We start from the raw sequence: 25,157 nt of genomic DNA, 5'->3' as shown, positions 1-25,157 counted from the left end.
AGGATTTCTGAGACATGTGCAACGTCTAACGGGAATTGTGAAAAATTGCACAGCCTCCAGAAGTTATGAAACCACATCAGGCAGATAGAGAAGCTGATGCCTCCAAGGGATTAGTTTAATTACATTAATGTCCCTGATTTCTGCAATTCTGCTTGACATCCTTGTTGCCTCATTTGCTGTTGTTTCCATATTTGTTTGCATGTTAGGCTCGAGGTTCTTTTGCCTTAAATCTCGCATATCCATTGGATAAAAATAAAATGTAATCATGTTGGCCTGCCCTTGCACAATGTCTGGAGTAAATACGTACGGTCATTCCACATCTTATTACAGCTTATTACTGCAGTCATGTGCATAATCACTTTATGCTTTTCTCATGTGTGAGTAACTTTTGCACCCTCATCTGTAAGCCCAACCATAGACTGTGCTTTTTCAGCCATGCTGTTTTATCCAGTGTGTCACCCATGTCTACAGGAGGAAATCTAATTGTTTGTTTTGTTATGATGACTTCTCAAGGACAAAAATAAGAGCATTGACAGTTAACTGAAAAAGCCTAATCATGCTTTGGCCTTCACAAGCAGAACTGTTATCTTTTGTACAGTATTTAATCAGAATTTGTCCGTGATCTTACCTCTTGCACATACTGTAATTTTTTAATGGTACTATTGAAGATCATAAATATAATTTGGTTGCATATTGAATAGCAGTTTAAACATAGTATGCTGTAGGGTGGTTTCACTGGTGCACAGATTCACAGTTTCACAAACTGATCTTCTGAATTTTCCACAGCAGAATTTCTCATTGTGATGTACGGGCGCAGAAAAGACCGGGGTAATGCTATGTGTTTCGTGGTGCGCTGTGTGCAAGAGTAATGATGGTGGGCTTTGGTGCTATGTTGATTCCATCTTGGTTTTCTGCAATAATTCAGGAGAGGAGGAGGGGCGGGGTGGTGGGGAGGCACCATTTTACTCCTCCAATCCCCCTTCGCCACCGCTGGAATATAATCCGCTGTCTCCTGACCTTCAAATCATGCAGCGCTGCAGTCATTTCAATTGGCCCGGCCGCCATTAGCGTGAAATGTCCTCTAGCCACTCTGCTTCTGCACATGGAAGATTTCCTTTCTCCCAGCATGGTTTCCCTCTTCTACTTTGCTCCTTCCCTCCATCTCACATTCTCTCCACCATGCCCCCCGAAGCCTGGCTGCGATGGAGGGTGGGAACCTCTTGCACTAAGGAAATGAGCCACCACAGGAGATGCTGTTGGTCAAAAGACAGAATGAAAAACACTCACTCCATTAGACTCTGATATGTTTGTGTTGCACTGTGTTCCTTTAGAAAAAAATGTTTTAGTACATATCTTACACAATGGATATTTGCTTTTACAGTGTCTGTCATTTTAAAATGCGTAAGTGCATGTATGACCTAAACAAATGAACCTGTTTTAGTCAGGCAGGATGCTAACATGGAGTGCAGTGTACTGTAAATACAAGCTATGTTCCTCAGTTATTTGCTACAGCTGCTAAATTGCTTGTGTGATTTGATTCAGAGACACAGAGAATATTTAATAACAATTAACACAAGGACAAAAATATTTAATCATAGTAATTTTCTTACAAGCTGCGCCACTGGTGCGTCTTCATCTCTGATTTTGAGCCTGAACACAACAAATGCAGCTTTACAGTGTTACGGACCGAGCGCTAGTTTGTGGTCGCAGGGTTCGTCGGAGCATGCCCGGGGTAGCTCCCTTGGCCAAGTGCATCACATCTAGGGAGCAGCCGGAGCTCTCCCTATCATACTGAATAGAGGGAAGAAGATATACTGACTGGGGCATAGAAATCACATGCCAAAGCTCAGCATGTGTTATGTTGCTAGTAGATAGATAGATCAATTATTGAAAGAGGACATATTTGATATGATCTGAATATTAAAAATATATCAGAGGGCAAACAACATTCATGACTGTCTTCAGATCTGTGCTGAGAGATGTGTGTCAAATCTCCAGAGAGATGCTTTATTCAGAAGGGTCAAGGGGTTCTCTGAATGTTTGATAAGATGCAAGAATATTTTTTTATTTTATTTTTGTTGTTCATTTATAAAAAGTAGTGTAAAAATGTCAGCAGTACCTTTCAAAATTATGTTTATTATCAGCATGCCTCATAAATTATTATTCCTCCATATTCATAACTACAGATAAGTATCCTATGACCTAGAATTCATCTAAGGATAAAACATCATTACACAACCACACATATCTCGACGTCTTTCGTATTTTTCCTGTTTCCAAGAGATGTTGTTTTCCTGGTTGTGCACTGAGTGAATTTGGCTCACCCTGTCACTGCTTATTATGTTTCTGGGGCAATGACAATTGGAAATATGTACCTCTGTATACATTCACGAACCGCCTGATTGTGTGCTAGCTTTGGGAAAACACTGACCCAGGTGCAGTGGGTGAACTGATGAGATTTGTTTACACAGATAGCCATTGTGTCCCCTGGTCTTACACAAGTCCTCATCTGAAACCTTCCCTGAAGTCTATTTCTCCCTACCGGTTGTTATTACATACAGTGTACATATTTATGATTAATGACCCCACTGGGGTATATCCATAATGCTATGACCTCAAGGTAAAATTGAAATGCATGCACTGGATGTAGAGCATTCTTATATTATTGCCCAATATACTTAGCAGCCATTACATTTGTTGGCACTGGTGAAAATAAAACAGGGCTATGAGGTTTCAAATCAACACGGCCACTCTAAGAAATGGACTTATTGGAATTGCATTAAGTTGATTAGACTGAGAAATGAATACTATTTACAATGGAGCAGTGTTAAACACTCTTGTTTCTCCCAGCTATAGGAGTGCATTGACAGTCAGTCAGCATCAATTAAATCTCCTGATCTGTATATCCTGAGAGGCCGGACTTGTTGTCTTCTAATAAAGCCAGTCTGTGGCAGCAGAATGTTTCATTTCCTCTTGGAGATTGCCCTCAGTAATGCAGAGTGCTTATCATAGTCCTGGAAAAGGACTGCAACAACACAACGTTCTGATGCTTGATACCCAGATCAACCTGAGGCCAATGCTCATAGCACTTCTAAGCAGCAGTTGGACCTATGTAGTTGCACTGAACCACGGCCATTTAGACTCAGAGAACCTCTTGTTTTTTTTTTTCTTGTGTGTTTGGTTTATGTGTTATCATGAAATGTCACTATTGAGATGTTAGTCCTGTTAAAAATATTGGTAAAGTTTTTAAGTTGATGTGTTTTTTAAGAGAATACCTGGTATTTGGGGAATATTATGAGTGGTTATATGTGTCTGTATGTGCAGATGAAAATGAAAAATGGGGTCTGGGAAGGACAGGGTTGTGAGGGGGCCAAGCTGTCCCTGGCCATTCATTCTCTCTGGCCCCCCTGTCTAATTAATGGGCCACGTTCATACACGTTATTGCACCAGAGGGTCTGTCACTCATTAATCATGTGACCTTCTGTGGCACAGTTAATGACCTTGGAGGAGTAGATCAGCTGGAGATGGCTGAAGCTGTGGAATTAAATTGTTTCTGGAAGTGGTCATGGTCACATCAGGCACTTTAACAGCCACTCTGCTCAGGCCCTTTGCTGTTACACCTCAGTCTGTGTCTCACCCATAGGTCCTTGCAGGCACTGCCACAGGGATGGGCTGGGGAAAATTCAGACACTAGGGCTCAGGATTAGAGTAGGCAGGGGATGGAACCAATGTTGAACTCAAATCACTCAGTTATGACTTTATTGGCTGATTTCCTGCATGACCACTGCCTGTCACTCTTCAAATCACTTGTAAAAGAACCAACTTGCGCCAACTTGTTTAAAAACTTCTCTCGTCCAAGTTCTGTGTTGCAGCTTAATATTAAGTTTTTCACTGGAGTTTACTAACTGTAAAGTAAAATTTAAAACTTTTTCTAATGCTTTAATGACATGCCTACATGTCTTGAAATTATGATTATTCAATTAATTGGTAAGTGGACTGACACAAAATTAATTCACAACAACTTTGATAATTGATTACACATTTAAGTCATTAATTGAGCAAAGAAAACTGTGAGATGAACATGAATAGGTGGGTGAAGTATTTAAAACCATTCTGAAACATAGGCACTCACAGAAACACTGATGCAGTTCAAGTAAAAGCAAAGCTGACACGTTTTAATTGAGTTTGAAAGATGCCAGTCAAGTGACCTGCTTAATTTCCTCAGACAGGAAAGGAGCCATTATGAAGGAAGTGCAGTCGTCCTTGGCATGTGGATATTGGAGCCACCAAGACAGGAGTAATATCTTCCTTGCTTTGTGATTCTGGTTGCACTTTTCTGGGTTAATTTCAGTGTAAATCACTGTTTGAGTGAAGAAAAAAATGCAAGCGTGAAAGCAATCAAGCCACCATGTAATAAAAGCATTAATGAAGTGTCCTGGTTCAGGTTAATATTTTAAACCATGTGCCACAGCAAGAAACCATAGTATTCATTTGTTTTTACATGTATCCACTTATGGTTTGTTATCAAAGATGACACTTTATTCACTGCATTCGAGACATACAGAATTATCATGGAAACTCTGATTTATCTTAGGTTAATTATGAGACATTTTGTGTCATCCAGATTTAATGAAGCATTAATAGTGACTGTCTAATTGCATAATGTTGTTAGGGTTGATAGAGATATACAACTGAGTGTCTTCAGCATAGCAATGAATACTGATGTTGTTTCAGTGGACAATATATCCCACTGGAAACATTAAATGGGAAAAATCAGTGGGCTAAAGACAGTACCAAGGGGTACTCCACAGTACTCAAGGAGACTTAGTACAACTTAAACAATGGTTAAAGAGAATAGTAAACAAAAATACCATCTTAATTTTTTTACACTGTAGTTTTACGCTGAGTTGTAATTTACACTGTCATGCTGTTTTACTATACATAAGTATTTCTACGTGACCAAAACGAATTTACACGGTAAATTACTATATATGTTTTCAAAAAGTATGTTAGTATCAAGCCTAATAAGTTTGATTTTATTTTCCTTGTAAATTTCAAAAACTGAACTACAAAATAGGATGAAATTTAAGAAAAAAATGTTATTATCATATCAGGAGAAGTCTAAAGTTGTTCCACCTGAAGGAAAAGCAAATTGGAAAACCAGTGGGGACGAGAGATTATTTTACTGCTTCATGAATGAAGCAAGTACAACAATTATATTTTTGTAGCCACCATGTATATAATTAACTATTTTGAGAAAAAATATTTCACTGTGTCCAAAGTTTAAACGATGATCCCGTTATGGCTGCCACCTCCTTTTCACAATCGCAGCATTAAAATGTTAGCTTTCTTCTCAGTGACATTGAAATGGAGGGATTTTGTTTATCCCCGCCTTTGTTTATTTAACATTTTGCTCAGCAGGGGAGTTTCAGATAGATTGTTTTCAAGACAGTCCCTGCAGACAGCGAGCAAACACTCTACAGCTTCATCAAACAGAACAATCTTCAACTTTCCCCTTCCGCAGTGTGCAGGGAAATGTGACTGAGAAGAACATCATAATGGAATATGATTGAAAACGATCGTCATAATTTTTCAGTCTGTAACAATATGCAAGCACTGGTTTTTAGAGGATTTATTTAGAACCATGTGCAAGTGTACCATTACACAGAAAAAAAGCACATTGATGGATGAAAACATTTCATTTTCATGTGGCAAACATTTGCGAGTTTTGTTATTAATGAATTCACTCTTGTGTGATGGATTCTAGATTTTTTTTCCCCTCCCTAAGAAAGCATCAACAGACATTTGGGCACATGAAATTCAACCTGAAATACAGAGAGGGAGCTAAAACAAATCTTTTTGATCTGAAAAGTGAGTTCACCCCTGTATGAAATGAGTTCTGAATTGAGCTCATTCCACATTTGTGACTCCTCTTTGTGCAAATGTGAGCCAGACGAGTTTTGATGGTAGCATTTTTTTTTTCCATTTAAAAATATGTTTTCGACAAAGGAATCGAAAATCCACTGTCAAAAATGCCATGTTCGATGTCAGCATGCAGATGTCCAAAGCTGGGAGTGGACAGTCGTGGACATTTGGAATTGTATTCACTTAAACATAAGATCAAATACGCTTTAACACATATAGACATGGTAACATCATCCTCTTTCCCTCTCCTAACACCTTCTGTCTCTCTCGTTGCCTTCCATCTTTGTCTTCCTTCCATCTCTCCTTCCACCATCTTTCTTCATGTTGCAAGTGCAGGCTTGATTAATATTTTCCACTGTTCCGTAACCATGGCAATAAGGTCACTGCATATGATACTTAATTGAATCTTCCCAGTGCTTTTGTGTGCATCTCCTGTGTCCGGACAATAAAAATCTTCCGCTGATGACTCCAACCCCCTTCCTTTACTCCACTCCCCTCCATCTTTCTTTTCATTTTGTGCCCCATGAATTTATTCATTTGTTTCCTCTGCTACCTCTTTCTTGTACTCCCTTTCTTTCCTGCCTGCTCTCTGACCTAGTCTTCCTTGTCCTGTTATAGCGCTTTACTCTTTTTTTTTCTTCCTTCAAACATTGTTCTCTTGCATGCCTTGTCCTTCAGCAAGGAGCAGGATGGTGTCATTGTTATGGTGTTGAGCCAAATTCATTTTTTTTTTTTTTTTTTTTGTTTACAGCCATCTGCTGGAACCACACTTGATGACTTATTGCTCTTAAATGTCAGAGGAATGCTCAGTACCCAGCTCCTATTTCCTTGGCCCTTTTTTGCCCCTCTCCTGTCTTCTTTCTCTTTATGTTGCTTACTACTTTTCTCCCCATGTGGCATTTGCATACTCAAATCAGTCTCAGGCACAATCGTTAAACTGATTTCAAACAACACTGATGACTCAAGTGGTGAAACAAAAAGCGACGCAGCCAGGAAACCATTGGCACACAAAGTGAGCCACTGACACAGGGTGCTCTCTGAGCAGGTGTTCTGATTAATGCCTAACAAATTGGGGTCCTCTAAGATCCGGACATAAGTGGGAGACACGTCCCCTCTTCACTCGACACATGGACCAACACATAAACACATGCTGACTGAGTCTTTGTTCACGCAAGTATGGAGGCTAATCCACGACAAAAGGGGATACAGGTTCACAGGGAGAAAACACTGGAGTGGATAAAGAGTGGAGGGGTGAAGAAGAGGTGGTGGTCTGTTTGGGGAGCTGTTTTTTTTAAAAAACAGCATGTTGGACATAGAAACAAAAGACATTCTCTCAATGTTTGATTGCTCAGATTCAGCTGCGATAAATTTTCAGATTTGTATTTATTTGTTTACAAGAGGAAGAGTAATCAGTCTTTTCTATTCTTCACAGCAGAATGCTGAATATTATGCCACGATTAAGTTGAACAATACAAACAAGTCATAATAAGATAAAGTGTTACAATCAATAACACATTCAAAGAAAGAAAAAAAAAGCTTATTTTTGCTGTGGTACTTGACAGGTCCTTTTCCTATGAGGTCAATTTTGTTAATGTCATTACATAGTAAGGGATTTCTGTTTGTTTTTATTAAAAGTTTGACAATGATCCTGAAGCAATCATTACAATCAAATCAAACAGGAAGGCAGGGTAAGAGACGAGATGATAAAAAACTGCACATCAGATTTGACATATGCACCATAAAATAACCATTAGCAGTTACCTACAATCTGAAGTGACAGTCTATCAATAATGTCACTCTGAAAATGGGACAGGTTTGTTGCTGTGTTTAAATCACCGGAGACTCCATACAGCAGAAAAGCATGCAGATATGGGAAATGCATTAAGGATTGGTGTTAATGGGAGTGGTGGGAGCAGTGGGACACCCAGGGGTGCAGGAGGACATCGCTTATCTCTCACTGGGTCACTGGCTTAAAGGCACCTTCCTGGTCTGAGGCTCAGTCCCAGAGACAACATTGATAGTTGAACTCAGCTGTTGATGTTATTTGCTTACTTACAGTCTGTTCTGATTAAGACTCACAGCCCAAATGTGTTTTCTTCTCTGAATTTAGAAATGTATTATTCAACAATTTTTCATGAGATTTATTTGTTTCTGTTGTCTTCTTATTGGTACATAATATATAATGATTAAATATCGTCAATGCTTACATCTCGTCTTAAAAGATTATCCTTTTTTATTTCTTTTTTATTTTCATTTTTATCATTATAATTGTAAATACTTTAACCAACAGTTGAGCAGTAATTATAATTTTTTTTATTAATATATCCTCATCCATTTTATCTTTAGTATAACCTCTAGACCAAACTCAACTCAATCCCTTTAAGCATACACAAAGCGAACTCTGTCACTTTCAGAGATATGCAAACATGCATGCAAACAAGCAGAAGCAACTGCATTTGCAGAAACACACGCACACACCCTGCCTTGCATTCACTAACCAAGCCCTTCCTCCCTAATGGGACATTTGTGTACAATCAAACTTCGTGTTGCATATGAATGGACCTATTAATGAATGGGACATGCACGCAGTGTCTGTCAGCTTTGAAAGCCGAGAGCAGAGCACACTTCTTTTCTATTACCATGTTTAATTTGGAAGCACGTGGAGGCTATAGTATGCCCATCTGCTCCCCACACACACCCCTCCGTCGCCCCATTTCTACCATGTGCTGGCGTAACAGGCAGGCATTGTAGCAACAAGTGTCTGCACATTACCACGCTTGCCAGCTCCCCTCACTTGGCAGCGAGCCTGCTAAGCTGCCCGCCCCCTTATGAGAAAAAGACTTGATTGTGCCAGGGGAGAGAGCTTAGGGGGTAGATCGGGAAGAGGGGCGAGGAGGGGGATTTGATTTACATACTGCAGTTTAGGCAACACTCATCTGATTTTAAACGGCTCCAGAGCAATTAAGGGTCATTAGTCCTTTTGTTTTCTGTTGTGGCACAATGTAGCAGTGGCGGCATCTGAGGCGCAGTGCCCCCCGTGGGGGCTGCCTGTGGGAATGTCAGCACTAACAGGGTCTCTCTCCCACCCTTCCTCCCCATTCATGTCTCCTACTCTGCCATTGACACCGCTTTCCTCTGTGTGTAAACAAACACTCAGCACCAGCCTGGCACTGCAAGGGAAGCCACTTTGGCAAAGACCCAGCTCTGGAGTATGCAGCTGGTGACGGTGCGGGCTCAGGAGGCACAGGCTGCTTATCCTAATTGTCCTGATCATGGCAGTAGTTTCGTTCATGTGATATAATTTGCAAATTGGCAGCGTTCAATTAAATTTGTTTCTGGCGAAGACATATTTTCACACAGCAGCAGAGTGCGAACAGCAGCAAAGATTCCTTCTGCGTTTTAGCTCTCACTTTAGTTGTACTTGCTCTACACAGTATGAGGGTGGATGTGCTGTAAAGCCATTTGATGTGTTAGATAAATGTAATATCAAAATGCAAATACAATTCACTATTTAGCACAAATTATGATTTTGTTTCTCCACACACATGCTGCAGTCATCTCTTTTGTGATTGCTTTCATTACGCCGACTGTACACCACTCCAACCAGCAAGTGGGAATAAAATAATTCAAAAACATCTCCCTGAATATAATAGCGTTCTAAAGAGTGGATGTGATCAAGCAGGTATTTTAAATAAGATATAACACAGGAGAATAACATTGCCTCAAGGTCAATTGCGCAACTGTAATGAAGGCTGGGATGTATTCTTCAATATGTTTATGTCTGTATCTTCCATTACTCACCTAGCAGGCAGCGGTGTGTTAAGCACCCATGCTAGTGTGAAAAGGCATCAAAGGCAGCAAAAAGACAGGTATGGTATGGCATGTGAATGTTCACATGTCCGTTTGTGTGGCTGTAAGACCCTCCTCAGTTGGTATAGAAAAACACTTACTGCTAATGTAAATAGCAAGGCAGCATAAATCAGCAGCCACGCGCAGCCCGGGAGAATATCGTGTAATAGTTATTGCGAAATGAAGTGGCATTGGGATCAATATCCCACTATATCTCACTCTGGCGTAATGGCGCAGAGGGAAGCTGGAGGCCAAGGGAGTCCGGTCCCTCCACCCCACCATGGGCCTATAAATCTGCCTGACCTGCAGCTCGCTTATTAAAGTGCATACACAATCGGCAGCAGCCATCCAAAAATACAAGCTTACTTACTGACCTGGAGTCAGGGGAATGGATGCCTTTACCTTGTCTAAGGGCAGGGGTTAAAGGCTGATTGAGGCTATAGCATCATCACACCGTACTGTACAGAGAAACAGGGAAGTGTTGGTTTTAGCTCGGCATTAATAACACTAATAATTCAAAATGAAGTCGGAATGTCAGCACTGCAGGGAATACTGTAGATTAATTTCCCCTCCTGTCATAGTAAACCCACTATGTTTTGTGTTTAATTTTTTTTACACTCTATTTATTAATGAATTAATTTGTATGTTTGTCTTTTATTCATAGCATCTTGAGGCAGAACTTCTGCCAGTGCCAAGCTAGCAATTATGCTAAGCTGTGGCTTATTCACCAAAATTAAACTATGGTCTGTTATTCACTGAGGAATCTGCAGTGTTGTCAAAAATCATTTCATAAGAAATGAAAGGAGAAAAGAAATTATTCTCAAGGTTGTGATTTCAAGGTTGAGATTTTGCCTCACGAAAATTGTCTTTTTTCAACTTTAAGTTTGAATTTTCCAACCACACGGCCACAGCTAGCCTTCTGCTCTTGGTACAGTATGTTGATTTACTTGGTATTGTATGTGTTATGTGTTTATGACAATGGGTCATGCATCGCTCTCACACTTTTACACTTCGTAAGATAAACAGAATAAGAAAGCGTATTGACATATATTACAAATGCAATGTCCATTGTAGCAGAGGAGAAAAGGCTGTTTTTGAAACATTTTGTATTTGAGTGGGCAGAGTTTTGCAGTGTTTTACAGTGGGCAGCATTCACTATATAAGCATGGTGACAAGAGTCAGTCATTGCTTGAGGTGCAGTGACTTTAGGAGGCCTAACATTTTGGATAACTGAGGAACAATGAGCTAGAGTCTGTTTGTGTTTTTGTGTGTGTGTGTGTCTGAGCTGCTAAACGAAAGTGTGTTGAATGACATTAGAATGCAGTAGATGTATAAAAGGGGAGTAGTTTTTGATTTACATATATAAATGCAATGCTTTTATGTATTTTATGCATAATAGGTCTGCAGTGTCCTTTTCTTATCCTCAGGTTGTAATATAACTTCATAACAAACAGCACAGAGCCTGCGGACAGAAATGAGTACAAAATAACAATATGATGATAATGGCTGTCTGTGATTTGCCAGATTATTCAGGTTTTATCCATTCATACAGAAGATCTTGTTGCAAGCTTAGTACAGCCTCGGGGCAGGTATTATTGGTCAATAAGATGGATGTTGGCAAAAGGTTATGAATTGTAATTGTAATAAAGCAACACGAACCGCGAGACCTGTGTTTTACTTTTGTTTTCGTCGAGACAATTGTTTGAAGGATATACAGGATGATTGAAGCCCGTGGACAATGATGCATCTCTCTTATGTTTTGCAGGACTGTGAGGGAAGCTTTTCCTCTGCTTCACAGTTGGTAAGTGTTTCCTTGAAACTTTTTTTTTCCCTCTCATTGTTGTTTCACCACATGTATGAGACTTTAGGGGAAAGACTGTCTTTGAGGAAAGTTTGTATGTTATAGATTTAATCTTTAAACAAAGCCTTGAGAACTTAAACGTTTAAATTATGAGCGACTGTGTTAAGTCTTTACTGAAACATCCATTACATGCACATATACCATCAATTTTAAACCATACCCTATTATTGTAAAAAATAAAAAAAGACAGTTCTTTTAGGTAATATTTTTGGAATCATTTTTGGGTAGAACAGGTAAATTTGATGATGATTAAAAGTAAACCGAGGTGTGATTCATTTTCTCCTCTTAATTACATTGTTTTTTCAAACTGCCAGTATTTTACAATCCATTAATGAGAATTATTCTGAAGAACAAATTAATAGATATTTATATAATTTGTCTCAAGGTAGCTTGAGTAAACATATAATCAGAAAGTCTTCATTTAGTTCTTGACCTAATCATGGTATAAATTAATATATTAATCTTTCTCGTTGTCTTTTTAGAAACATGATAGGACCTTGGCGTATAAAAAAACATAAAATAAGTCAGTAGAAGCGAGATGTAATTAATGCTAAATAACTTTTTCTTCTGTTTACTTAATACTAATATGAAAATCTGTGCTGCTTTTTACAGCATTTGTTATATTTTTAACGCTATATTTCCACAAGCAGTATTCACATCTCACAGTCACTTGAGGAATAGGAGTAATTAAATAAATAAAGAGGAATTTATCAGGAATTAAACATCAGAGGAGGATGTATTATCAGTGAAGTGTGCAATGATCTAAATCTTAAGAAAATAAGAAATCAAATTAAGCCAGCAGCTTGCCCTCACAGGCTATCTCATGTGCAGTGATGGTTGATTAAATTGTTATATCTCGCTGAAGACTTGTTTATTGACATCTTAGATACACATTCGGCATTTTAAGTTTCTTATGTCAGAGCCGGACTGGATTTAAGGCATGCTGATAATTATATAAATACGAGTCGTTCTTGTGCGATAATTTTATGATGGTTTAATATAACTGACAATTCGAGCAATCCTTTCTAATTAGCTGTTCGTGCTGAGCAGATGTACTAATCAACACCACTGATGGTGTTTTATTTTGTTTAATTCAATAAACCACTCAAGTGTAGTTTTATAGCTGTGAAGAACACTTATTGCATGTACATGATCATTTGTTTGATTGCACGCGGGCACAGTGGTTCTTTATGGATATGTACATACACATGGATCTGGATAACCATTGCAGAGTCATTTAGCTGTCAGCATCCTCATGTTTGCACACTGTACTGCAAGTGAACTTGACCTATCATTAGCTTTCTCACACACATACACAGATACACACAGTGAACACCTCTTCTTCAACTTGTCACTGCCCTGACCTTGAACCTATGGGGTTAGCAGTTCAGAGGTCAAAGGTGAGGACAGTCTGGTTCTGTAGATTACAGCAGTGGCTGATTTTCGAATGGTACTTAAAGAGAGCACGCAAGGGTTTGAATGAGCTCGGCCCAGACAAGAATACATTACAAAGCAGTTTTTACCACAGGTGATACCCTTAACAAGATCTGATGTGTGGAAATCACATGTAAATGTGCACCGCAGACTGACCTTTGCCCTCTGTGTGTGAGGATCTGTGACCAGCGACTGACCCGTAATCCTCTCCTAAATGGTTTGACAATAGAGAGACGTATTGATCTGGTCACTCTTCTGGCGAAGGGGTCAAGGGCCTGACACACAGTCCGAGTCTGCCCTGTGTCTGCAGGTAAAGTGGCGTTACCATTACTGGGGCTCCGTTTGTCTGTCCACCACCTGTAGTCACATGCTAGACTATGTGTGAATTAGGCTTCTGTTTCAATTCCCGGGACAGACCGGCTTCGTACGTCTGCTCCCACGTCACTTGCTTCGCTACGTTAATGAGGATTACAATGAGGCTATGTGTAAAAAAAAAAAAAAAAGAAAAAATAACACATTAGAGGTTGTATGACAGGCTCAGGAAATAGCTTCTTTTTCTCTTTAAGACAGCACAAATTGCTTAAAGTAAAGCTTATGCCTGAAAGCTTTGGTAACCTACACCATCTAACCCCCCCCTTCCAACACCAACACCAAAAAATAACACATGTCTGCAAGCTCCCTCTCTGAGCCCCCAGCTTTCCCCACTGCGCCTGGGCGGCTGCTCTCCTCTGGGCTCACCCAGAGAGGGCTGGCCAGCTCCCACATCTGGCCAGACAGAAGAACAGAGAAAACACTAGGAAATTCTCCTGCCGACCACTAGTTCTCCCTCTTGCATACATAAGCCTTCCCTTTCTCTCTCTCTCCCTCTCTCTCGGATTCTTTCGGAGTGACCGGTGATAGAGCAACATCTGGAAGGAGCAGCAGTTTTCTTTCCTTGTGTTTTTTTGGGGAGATCTAGGCCCCCGATAATCCGTCTCCCTACTCATTAAAGGAGCTGAATAAACACAGGCCTCTTCCAGTTGTTCCTATGAATTTCCTCACCAGGCGTCAGGAGACCCAAGCAGGGGCTACTGGATCAAAGCTGCCGGCAGCCCCATGTGTGCCGAGAGTGAGAGTGCGTTCCGGGGTTGGGCCCATTACCTTTCTCCCTGGGAGCCTCGGAGGCCCCTAGGTCACTGGCTGTCAGCTCTTTGGCCCGAGCTCAGCAGAGGAAGAGGAGGAGGAAAAGGGAAAGGAAAGGAAAAGATATGAAAGGAAAGGAAAAGATAGGAAGGGAAAGTTGACCAGAGGAGATCCAAATAGTGCATGAGAGAAGATGTCAAGACAGAACATGAGAGGACAGGAGAAAAGTGGATGGAAACAGGCTTGCTGGTACATGAAAGAGAGCTGTGAAGTTTCAGAGGGTAGTCTTTAGGTACACGTTTGACTCGAATGACCTTACACTTGACTCTTTTTCTCTTGTTTGAGGGAAAGCTTTTGGTTTCTGTTTGTGTTATTTGTGTAAAAACAGATGTGACTACATTTAACCATCTGTGTTAGGCAGCTGGACTATTATGCTGTGAATTAGCTCCAAAAAATCTGCAAAACAAAATGTTATTTATGTGTAAACACCTAGTTGCAGGTAACAGAGCGATCACGCTGTGCTAGTTGGTGTGTGTGCCACTCCAATGCACTGACCCTGGTGTGACATTAATTTTCTAATTCCCTGCACTTCCTGGCAATCAACTTAGAGGGGCAGTGGTTCGCTGGAAAAGTTTGCAGCGGAGGCAATTAAAGGCAGAAATCTGAGCAGCAGCAGCAACAACAGCAGCGGCGAAATCAACGCAGGCAGAGGAGGATGATGCCTCGTGCTCTAATTGTTACTCGCTTACTTAGAAAGATGATAAAATTTATCATGTTGCATCACTTGTACAATGAGGGAAGGAAAAAAAAAATCACCAATATTAAATGGTCAATGTAATTAACTTACCTGGCTACCAGCTGCATGATGCAGGGTGCAGATGTGGCTGGAAATGACCATAGTGTTTGTGTTTTTATGTGCATGTGTGTGTGTGCTTAAGAGCGTGTGTGTGTGTGTGTGTGTGTGTGTGTGTGTGTGTGTGTACAAATGGCCCTGTGGTCGTCATCAGGCTCCCATCAGCCCCTCCATTAGTTACTGAGCTGTGGGTCCGTGCTGGAGCCTACCTGCCCTGAATACAGATTAGGAGAGGAGAGTATGGGCAGCAAGCACAATGAAGACAAGCACACATGCGTGCACACAGTCACAAAAGGTAGCATTAACATATTATCTACTTTGACATACAGTGACATATTTTGACACACACTCATAATCAAAGTAATTGCATTTTACACACCTAAAAGAGTGAGATGTTGCATCACATGCACGGAATAATATTCCAATCATTAAAAACCTTTCTGTATATTTCCTCCGGCTGATAAAAGCATACATGTCTGATTACTGCCTATCACTGGACACTGACACACCAACGCCTGTGGAGAGCACTTCATCTGGCGCAGGCAGATCATAGCTTACACATTCTGAAATAACGTCACACACAGCAGAGTACACACACTGGCAGCCCAGCACAAAGGCAAATATGGTTGCATACTTCTCTTCTCCTTCTGGAGCCGCAGACTCACGTGCTCGTGACAGGAAATCTGCAGGCAGTCATTACACCGAGCCAAGCAAACACGCAGCCGCCGTGCTCACTGATAATGTTTTCACATGTGCCGCTGCTATGTTGGAGGCATGGGCACACGCGTGTGTGTGTGTACAGATACACAAACACAGCTTGAAAATGTAGTGATAAAATTTATGTGGCAGACAATCAATGTAAAGGGAATGTTTAAAATAAAGCCGTGTCAACATTGTTGTTTTTTTTTGTTTTGTTTTTTTAACTCAATTCAGTTTAGTGAGAAACACTTTTTGTCAATTTAATTTTGGTTTTGTACAAATCACTGAATATTTTAAAACTGCAGATGATTGCATCACAGCCTTCAAAGAAAATGTCTTAAAATAGCCACAAACCTAAGTATGATAAAATATTAAAACTGAGAGGATGACAGTGTTTTTCACCTGTAAAGTGAGGGCAGAGAAACAAGGTGAGGCTCTAGAAACCTCATCAGCAATGACGCTAATGTTTAGAGGGATGTCAGAAAAAAGAAAGAAGAGGGTGTCCGGGTTGAGTTCAAGGCCAAAGACCAGGGCACTGCCTTGGAGTTCAAGCAGGAGCTGTAGGGCACGAGGGCTGGGGGAAGGGGAGAGGGTGTGTGATGGCTTCTGTGTGTCCCTCCGGCAGCGCAATGGGACCCTTGGGAGACCTGGGTCAGGAGGCCTCCCTCCAGCCCCCCCGCATTACTGTGCCATTTAAAGCCACCCAGCATCTATTTCCTCCAATAAAAACTAATAACCTTTTCTGTCGGAAATCACGGCAGCTCTTGACTGCTGGAGCAGAGGCCTGGCTGGATGGCCTGTAATTGCGGTCCAGAAGTCCCCCTTAAGTTTATTTTTTGCAGTGTTTTGGATTTGATTTTTTTCCCCCAGTCCTCTTGGTCCTCTGCGCTTTGCGGCTGATTGCCTGCGCAGCTCGCCCCACACTCAGTAATCAGACAGGAGCTGGAGAGGGGGCAAAACAGCAACTCAAGGACCTTTTATAATTGGGAGGGATTTGGAGGGCAGTTGGACTTTACATTTGGTGTCAGAATAGGTTGTGATGGTGACTGTGCTGGCTGTATAACAGAGGTGGCGAAGCCCCCATTGCAGTCAAGTAGTTCATTGTAAGGCAGCTATGAATAGTCGGCATGTACTGTATGTCTGCTCTGTTATTGTCCACTTGCCGTTGGGAGTCTTGTGGCACAATTTTGGAAACCAGCTAAAACAAGTAATCCACCACACTTTTAACAAGAGATTCCTAGAAATCTTTAAATGCATTTTCGCCAGGGCTCGGAGAGCTATTTCAGCATATTCCTAGAAATACAGAATATGCTACTAAATCATATTGAGAGTCTACTATTTCATGGAATATGAAACCTATTTGTTTGGACTTTTATAATTACATCTTGCAGATATTCATAGTTGTTTGGGGCCTTTGTTTACATAGCAAATTGTGATGAACAAGGTTTTAAATGCAGCTCTGTCTCACAGAATATATACTGCATTTTTTACATGGAATACAAAGTTGTAAATGTGTTTTCTTTCTGTGACAATGTGTCATTTTATTTAATTTTCAATAATTATTTTGAACCAAGGGCCATAGAAAACCCTCAAACCAGTAAAAAATCTGTAATAATGTGCCACTATAGAGGGTAAACAGACACAGACTTTATATATTATTGCTGCAAAACCTTTAAGAGGAAAAAAAAGCCATTACAGCAATTATATCCAGACCTAAATAATTGTTTTTTTTTCTTAGCATGGTCTTAACAGGAGATTGTCAACCACTCATGTGTTTAAGTAGTGACTCTGCTATGTTGTGGCTAAATTATAGAATAATTTGGCACACCCAACCAGAGTGAGCTTCCTCTGGGCTCACAGTAGGATTGAGGTGAATTCAGATTCAGCTCTTTTCAGGATGCCCTGGGGCTTAGAGCCCAGCTCGTCCAGGACTACAAAAGATCTTGAGTGTAGCCCTAAGCAAACTGCAGAGTGAAAAGAATTGTAGTTGTATGCTTCTCCATCTGTCTTGGGATAATTATAGTCTGGTTTATCCAAATTAACTGCTAGAATGAACCGATTAAGGTTTGCATCTATGTTTATAAAAATACAAATGCAAGTGCTTGATTGTTATTCATCACATCATATATTTTACTGACATATATTTTTACTGTCTAAGTTAGTCTTTTTCTCTTCTTCACTGTATATCTCAGATGAAGGAAATAGGAAGTCAGTATTAATATACCAGCCCTCCTCTCCTCTGCAGATCAATCAACAACCCAGCAGTATTTAACTATTTGCTCAAAATACAAAATAGATTTCTTTTTAATACTTGAGAGTCAAAGGACGGCACAATCGGGGGGTCATACTGGTGGAAACAAAAACTCTGGGGTCTAAAAAACTGCCCGGTTTTTAATTGCATGAGGAGGAGTGTGTGTTTGGGGAGGCACTGCTGGATACTAATTGAAGAGAGCCGTGAGCACCCTTAGGGTCACAGCTTCTGCCTTTGTGTCTCTCCATGTACTGCACAGACACACAGACAGCAGGCCCCCTCTGCCACAGAGAGCCACTGCCCCCCAGGGCTCAGAGGCCACAGCCTAGCCTTGCTCTCTGACAGTACAAACAAATATCTGTAGTCCAACAGAACGGACCTTCTTGTTTCCGCAATGCACAGCACTGGGTGGGCATATCTCCTCAATGTAGGAGGGCAGTGCTGCTCTTTTTCTGTGTGTCTTCCTGTGTCCTTTTGGTGTTTTAATGTCAGAGTGAAATGTATTTTTGGGCATGAAGACATAGGAAACCATTGCAGACCTCGCTGAACTTTTCTTAAACTTTAGTCTGTCAGCTGAATCAGTGTAATTATGGTCTTAATATATGGTCTTAATATTTTTTTAATACTTAATATAAGTATATTGCTATATATATATGGCTCAGTTTAATGCAAGTGCCAATAACCTTATGTTTTGGTCTGCTACCATCTGGGTCAATTATTGTACTGTACATGTAGAGTGAGAGGCACACCTTATTTTAGGCCTGTAAGAAAAGTGTCCCATCTTTAAAGGGGTTTCTTATATTAGTTTCAGAGAACACAAAAATACCCTTGAAACCTTTTCTATGCTAAACAAGATAATGAAATAATGTTGCACAAAAATTATTTTATTTAATCCTCAAAAGGTAAAAATACCATAATTGGCCTCAGAGCATCAAAATGCCACTGAAATACAGCATCCTGTATGACTACTTGCTGCTCACAGTCGTGTGTGTGTTTACGCGTGCGCGTGTGTGTAAACTGTACATGCACATGGACAAAAACATATAATTTTGGTGACAAAGGACAAAAATGAAAAGGTAAGACAGACAAAAAAATAACACAACTTTGGGGACTGAATAAAAAAATATATAACACTTAAAGAAGAAATCATTTTTAGCAGTGTGTGGGAGTTACAATGTGAGTGTGAGTGCTTGCATTGTTATTGGTGTGCTATGTTTAATGGTGACTCATAGGCAGATTAGGTCAGATGAGATAAATGTGTTGCAAGATGTCTCAGTTTGGGTCCTGTCACTTGCATGGCAATGAACTTGACTTGGAACTTCAACTGGGGAATAATATGGCATAATGAGGCAATCAATAATAACTATGGAGCCTTCATGTCTAACTAAAGATAGCAGTGTGTGTATACCATACTATTGCTTGTGGCTAATGTAAGCAGTTATTTCTATGAATGTGTTCATGCTTTCATGTAGGTGTGTGTATATAGAGGGGGAGTAATGCAGTAGTCTGTGTTAAGAGCATGGAGTCTAACCACAGACTGTATATAAAGATGGACAACATGACAACTCCTCAAAAATGAAGCCAAAACGTCTGGGTCGCCCCCTGGTGGCTGGCTGCAGTAGAGGTCATAAACCCCGCCCCCTCCATGTTAGTGGATGGTACATGGGCCAAACTAAAAGATAAAAATACACATCAAATAAATTTTTCCCAAAGATGATTTCTGTCATTTTAGAAAGTTATATCAAGTTGCTGCATTTTTAAGTGCTTATTTTTCTGATAAGTTTGGTTCTAATTAGTTATTTGATGCCATAAAAGGGGCATTTGATGACGTGATTGACAGCTGTGTGCGCCAATCATTGTACTCGCAATCAGTGGCGCTGCTCACAATTGGTCAGACATGTTTATGGGCAGGAACACAATACGTCGGAAATCGCTACTGTGTACACCATGGACTGTAAAAGTAATGGACGTAGCTACCGTGATTTCACCCATCAGTTTGTGGACTTCTGCATTTTGAGCATTGTGGCTTTTGCCATCTTTTTTTTATGGAGCCAGAGGTGACCATATTGGGGTGAGAGGCTGGAGCAGTGGAGGAGTGAGGGGTGGATCTGACTAAGAAGCCAAGGACATTATCAGTAGACATAACTTTAAGCTTTAATAAAATGTAAACGGGTGAGTTATATAAAAATTCACCCCCTGTACAGTTGTCATGATCGGGGATATTAACTGTAGTGACCAAAGCCGTTTTTGTACCAAGAATATAAACGTGTGTGTTTCTGGTGTAAAGTTGGACATTTTAACATGGGTGTCTATGGGGATTGACTTGCTTCTGGAGCCAGCCTCATGTGGACATTCAGAGAACTGCAGTTTTTGGCACTTCTGTGTTGGCTTCATTTTTTTTAGCGCTGGAGGTTGCTGCTTAGCGCAGACTTTGGCAGCGGCTGTTTGCAGGATATTTTGCCTTCATTTTTCTACAGTTGGAAAAAGTGGTAACACATTGTCCATTTTAATATACAGTCATTAAGTCTAATACTGAAGTGTTGTCTTAAAAAAAGACTTAGTTCCTATACTATAGATTGTTATGGACTGGGCAGCGTCTAGTCTGTTCTAGCACCAGTTGGCTGTGGTTGGCTGTGGTTGGCTGTTCCACAAAATATTAATGAAGGTATTGAGGAGATGAGGCTACCACACAAAGTGAGAGATACACGGGTGAGATTTCCCAAGCCATTCCCCAGCCTGTCTAAATAGGCACTGTAAAATGACTTCGCTGTGATAACTCAAATTAAATTTCTTCACCACCAAAATAAGCAGGGATGGGTGGAATTTACCCACAAATAACAAGGCACCTGCACATGCAAAATTACCCTGCAACCAGCAGCTATTCTCTTCTCAAATTGGTTTAAGTGCGCAGTGTTGTAATGAAGCCTTGCTTGATTTTAGCTGATCATTTTGTGCTTGTAATCACGTACTGTATGTTGGAGGCTTGGGCTTTAAGTGTCGGAGCATGACTGTTACAGTGAAAATAACCTGTGTGTGACCAGAGGCCTGTCATTTCACCTTGTGAGTCATAGGCAGCCTCTGCCTGTTTGCCTGTTTGCATGTGTGCTTTACAGTTTATTGTATCAAACTATTTGTCACCACAGAAAAAAGAATTTGCAATTGCAGGCCTTTTTGGTAAATGTGATTCTGCTCAACAGTACATATTTGTAATACTGTTCTTTATTCAGGCACCCATTTCTCAACATTGGCACGGAGGCGTGGCCAGTGATTTGCCTGTTAGGTTTTCCACACTTATAAGTTGTTAGAGTTTAGCTTTAGTTTGTCTACCACCAGACATGTATAACACTATAGATTAATCAGTGTTAATAAATGCAGGGCAATATGGAGAGAATCAGATATCATGTTGACTTACAGGCTGTATAAAATAATGGACATAGCCAGGGCTGTTTCAAGACACTCTGGGGGCCCCAGGCACGAGGCACCTTGGAGCTTATAAAAAGATAAATCACTTTTCTATAATACATCAATGATATTTCAATGGAATAAATTACTTACATGGAATAAATTACTTACTGACTTATTCATACTTCAAAAACAGCATCAATAAGTGATTAATATAGGTGGGATTGAAATAAAATAAATAAATAAAATAAAAATCAACCAGCCACCCTCCTCCCCTGACAAGTAAAGAACAGTCCCTTCACAAGTAAAGAACAGTCCCTAAAGTGCGGTGAGGTTTGTGGACTGTTACCTGCCACAAAGAGAAAAATGTGAACGGCTCGTTTCTCCTCTGACACATCACATACCTGTGTGCTGCCACGGCTCGGCTGTTCAGGTATTTCTGGGCAGTCATGAAATCAACAAAGAGGAAATTATTGGACCTGGAGCTGGACTTCTCCGTCGCTGGTAAGCCCTTATCTTGCGCCGTATTTGACAGGAATACGGCGTCTGTGACCCCCATTCAACCCACAACCGGCAGGATTCGCCTTTCGTTTCTGCTGCTGGTTGAAATCTGTACTCACACAGCGTGCTCCTGAATGATTTGTTTTGCTTGCGCAAAACTATTTTTAGTCGCAAATGTGAGTAAAATGCTCGCACCGTAGAGTTCTGTGGAAAACAAATCACTGCAGCATATATAAACACATCTAACCTACAAGTAAAAAGAAATAAATAATAACTTTCACTGCTTAAAGATACTCAATAGCTCAGCTAATACCTGAAATGTCACTGGATACCAGTCCTGCACAATGTGGGACGTCTGGTCACCCTACTTAGCCACTCGCAAGCAGCAGCTAGTAGGGGGCCCCATTAGGGGGGATTCCAACGTGTTGTCGTTGTTGCAGTGTCTATAGGGGTTCCATCATATTGTCATTAATATGGACCAATGTCAGCCGGCTCTGGGGGCCCTCTTCCAGCTCGGGGCCCTAGGCAATTGCCTAGTTTGCCTGTCCGGTTGCGACGGCCCTGGACATAGCTACCCTGACACCACCCATCAGTTTGTGGAGTTTGACTTTTCAGCTGTTGCCATTGTTTTTTTTTGTTTGTTTTTTTGGAGCGAGAAGTGACCAAATTTGGACAAGATGGTGGAGCTGACTCTCAGATTGTGGTGATGCCTCACAGACAGCCTGTCAGTCAAAATGGCCCATCCTTAATAAAATGTAAACGGTTGACTTAAAGAAAAATTCATTCACGTACAGTTGTCATGAAGATGACATTGGTTATAGAGACCAAAACAGTTTTTTGCACCAGGCTGTTAAAGATGATTATTTCTGGTGTAAAGTCACACATTTTAACATGGGTGTCTATGGTAATTATCTCGCTTCTGGAGCCACCCTCAAGTGGCCATTCATGGAACTGCAATTTTTGGCACTTTTTGGCATTTTTTTTAGCCCTAGAGGTCACTTAAGTTGAGTATTCATTCATTCATTAGCTTTCACAAAATATTTCCACAATGAGATTTTTGATAAATAATCATTAGTAATGTGGATAAAATTACAAAGTGGGTGAAGGTCATTAATAGAGCAGCTAGAACAGTCACCAAACTATAATGCAGCCTTTAAAACAAGGATAAGACAACACTTAACGATATTAGGATATCCAAAATCTAAGATGATATCTAGTCCCATATCACATGACATCGATATATATTTATTTTGCCCAGCCTTAATGTAATTTTAAGAATTGCTTATTATAGTGCATGCCTGACATTAAGGAGGCAAAGCAAGTACAAGTATACATACATACAGACATACATAAAGCAACTATGATTTTATTTTCATACAGCATTTATAGTTTTTAAAAGTAGTATTTCAGTGTAAAACTATTATCATTTATATAAACAGGAAGCAGATTGTTAGCCTTTTAAAATATCAACACACCCTAGTTTGGCGATGAAACCCAGACTGTGAAAGATACTGTCACTTATGATGAAGCCAAGTCACAAGCTTACACTGCCTGATAAAATAACCTTTTCCATTTGTCTTTTATTCTGTGTTCTTTCTATGTGTTCCTGTTTTTGTGTTTCAGAGTATTACTGCATGTTTGTGTGCACACTTCCTTAATTGCATTAAGAGGATGACGCACTTTCTTACTCTGTTTAAGCTCACTTTAATTGCCTCTGAATGGTGCGCTAGGGAAGCAGGGACTGACGGCACAATGTGGACATGCAATTAGCTATCTTTCATAAGACGCTCCGGGGAAAAAGAGAGGGCTCCAATTCATAAAGGAATTTCACACACAAGGCAACAAATGCTATTTTGTGTCACTGCTGTGGTGGCATCTTGATGGAATGGCATTTCATTCATTTAAGAATCAGACGTTCAGGGAAGGCAAGACAGAGAGATCCAGTCAAAGGGAAAGAAGAGGGACTGTGATGAAAGGGGAGTAATGCACAGTGGTAGCAGGAGACACCAAGATATAGGTGAGGTGCAAATAAAAAATGAGAGGAGAGGTAGGAGAAGGGGTGAGGGAAGAGTGATCGAGGTAGATCACGGTAGAGACACATGGAGATATGTGAGCCCCGGTGAATTCTCACTTCAGTTTGGATGGTGTGCACCATTGATGGCACAATGACAGAATGGCTCCTGGAACTGTCAGGCCTGGACTGTGTTTGAAATTGCACACACATTTTACAAATTTGATCCAATATGACATATTAAGTGGAACGAGAGGGAGGTGCCAGATGTTTTTAAAGCACAGAAGATTGAAGAACTTCAGGATGCTACCAAAAGTAACAATATTTTAAAGGGCAATGTTTTGCTGTTGATAAAGCAGGCTGCAGCTGCTTCCGTCTTTTGCTCTGTAGGTAATCAAATCAAAGCCGTAGTAATGTGACCCCTTTGTCTTATACTAACATAAACTTGTCACATGCCTTCACTGATCATTATTATGAGTCGGCGCTCCATAAAACCCTTATACTTTATAAATATTAACTTCTTCATATAATTTTGTAGGTATGTCTGACGTGGATTGACAATAATATTGTAAGTAGCTCTTAAAACATGGTATTAGTTTAGGATCCTTTATCTAGATTGGGACAGGCTGCACATGCATTTTTCATGTGTATAAATTTATAAGTGTAAGGCATTAAGTTAATGACGTCATGCATTAGGTTAATGGCATTGTTGCGACATGTATCGAAAGCTTTTAATGCCGTACAATGCAATAGGTAGCTCAAACAGCGCTACTGATGCTCTCTGTCTCCTCCAGCTGCCCCTCCTTTTTCTTCGTCCTCTCCCCGTACTCATTTTTCTGTGCTTTTTTCCCCCTTTTTCATTTTTCTGTGCCCCCCCCGCCCTTCCCCTTCCCCCATCTTGGACAATCTCTCTCTGTCTCTTGCTGTCTCTCCCCTTCTTCCCCTCTCTCTCTCATCCCAACTCCATTCTCCCTATCCCTCCCTCCACTCTTCTTCATTTAATAGTGGACCTCAGAGTGGTTGCCATGTCGACCAGCCGGCATATTACTATGGCAACCAGCCTGAGCGAGACGTGGCTGCTGATTAGGGAGAGATGTCTAGTGTAGCCTGGCCAGCGGAGGGTGGAGAGGAAAAGGGGGAAATGGTGTTGGGGTGCTAGAGGGGGGTTGTATATTATAGGTCTGAACATTGTGTGTGTGTGTGTGTGTGTGTGTGTGTGTGTCTAGTACATGTGCATCTCAACAAAGAA

General features: G+C 40.6%; 1 long non-coding RNA gene across 3 annotated transcripts in view; it reads left to right on the top strand.

The window, feature by feature from the left end:
• Positions 1–25,157, top strand: part of LOC126396133 (uncharacterized) — a 91,327-nt gene that overhangs the window by 30,606 nt on the left and 35,564 nt on the right. For all 3 annotated transcript variants that reach the window (XR_007570534.1, XR_007570533.1, XR_007570535.1), the window contains exon 2: positions 11,540–11,575. This is a non-coding gene — a long non-coding RNA (uncharacterized LOC126396133). The remainder of the gene's footprint in view (positions 1–11,539; positions 11,576–25,157) is intronic.

Source organism: Epinephelus moara, chromosome 1, assembly GCF_006386435.1.
Source record: "Epinephelus moara isolate mb chromosome 1, YSFRI_EMoa_1.0, whole genome shotgun sequence".
NCBI classification, from domain to species: domain Eukaryota; kingdom Metazoa; phylum Chordata; class Actinopteri; order Perciformes; family Serranidae; genus Epinephelus; species Epinephelus moara.
The sequence above is the reverse complement of the archived record's forward strand: the minus strand, read 5'-3'. Positions and strand labels throughout refer to the sequence as shown.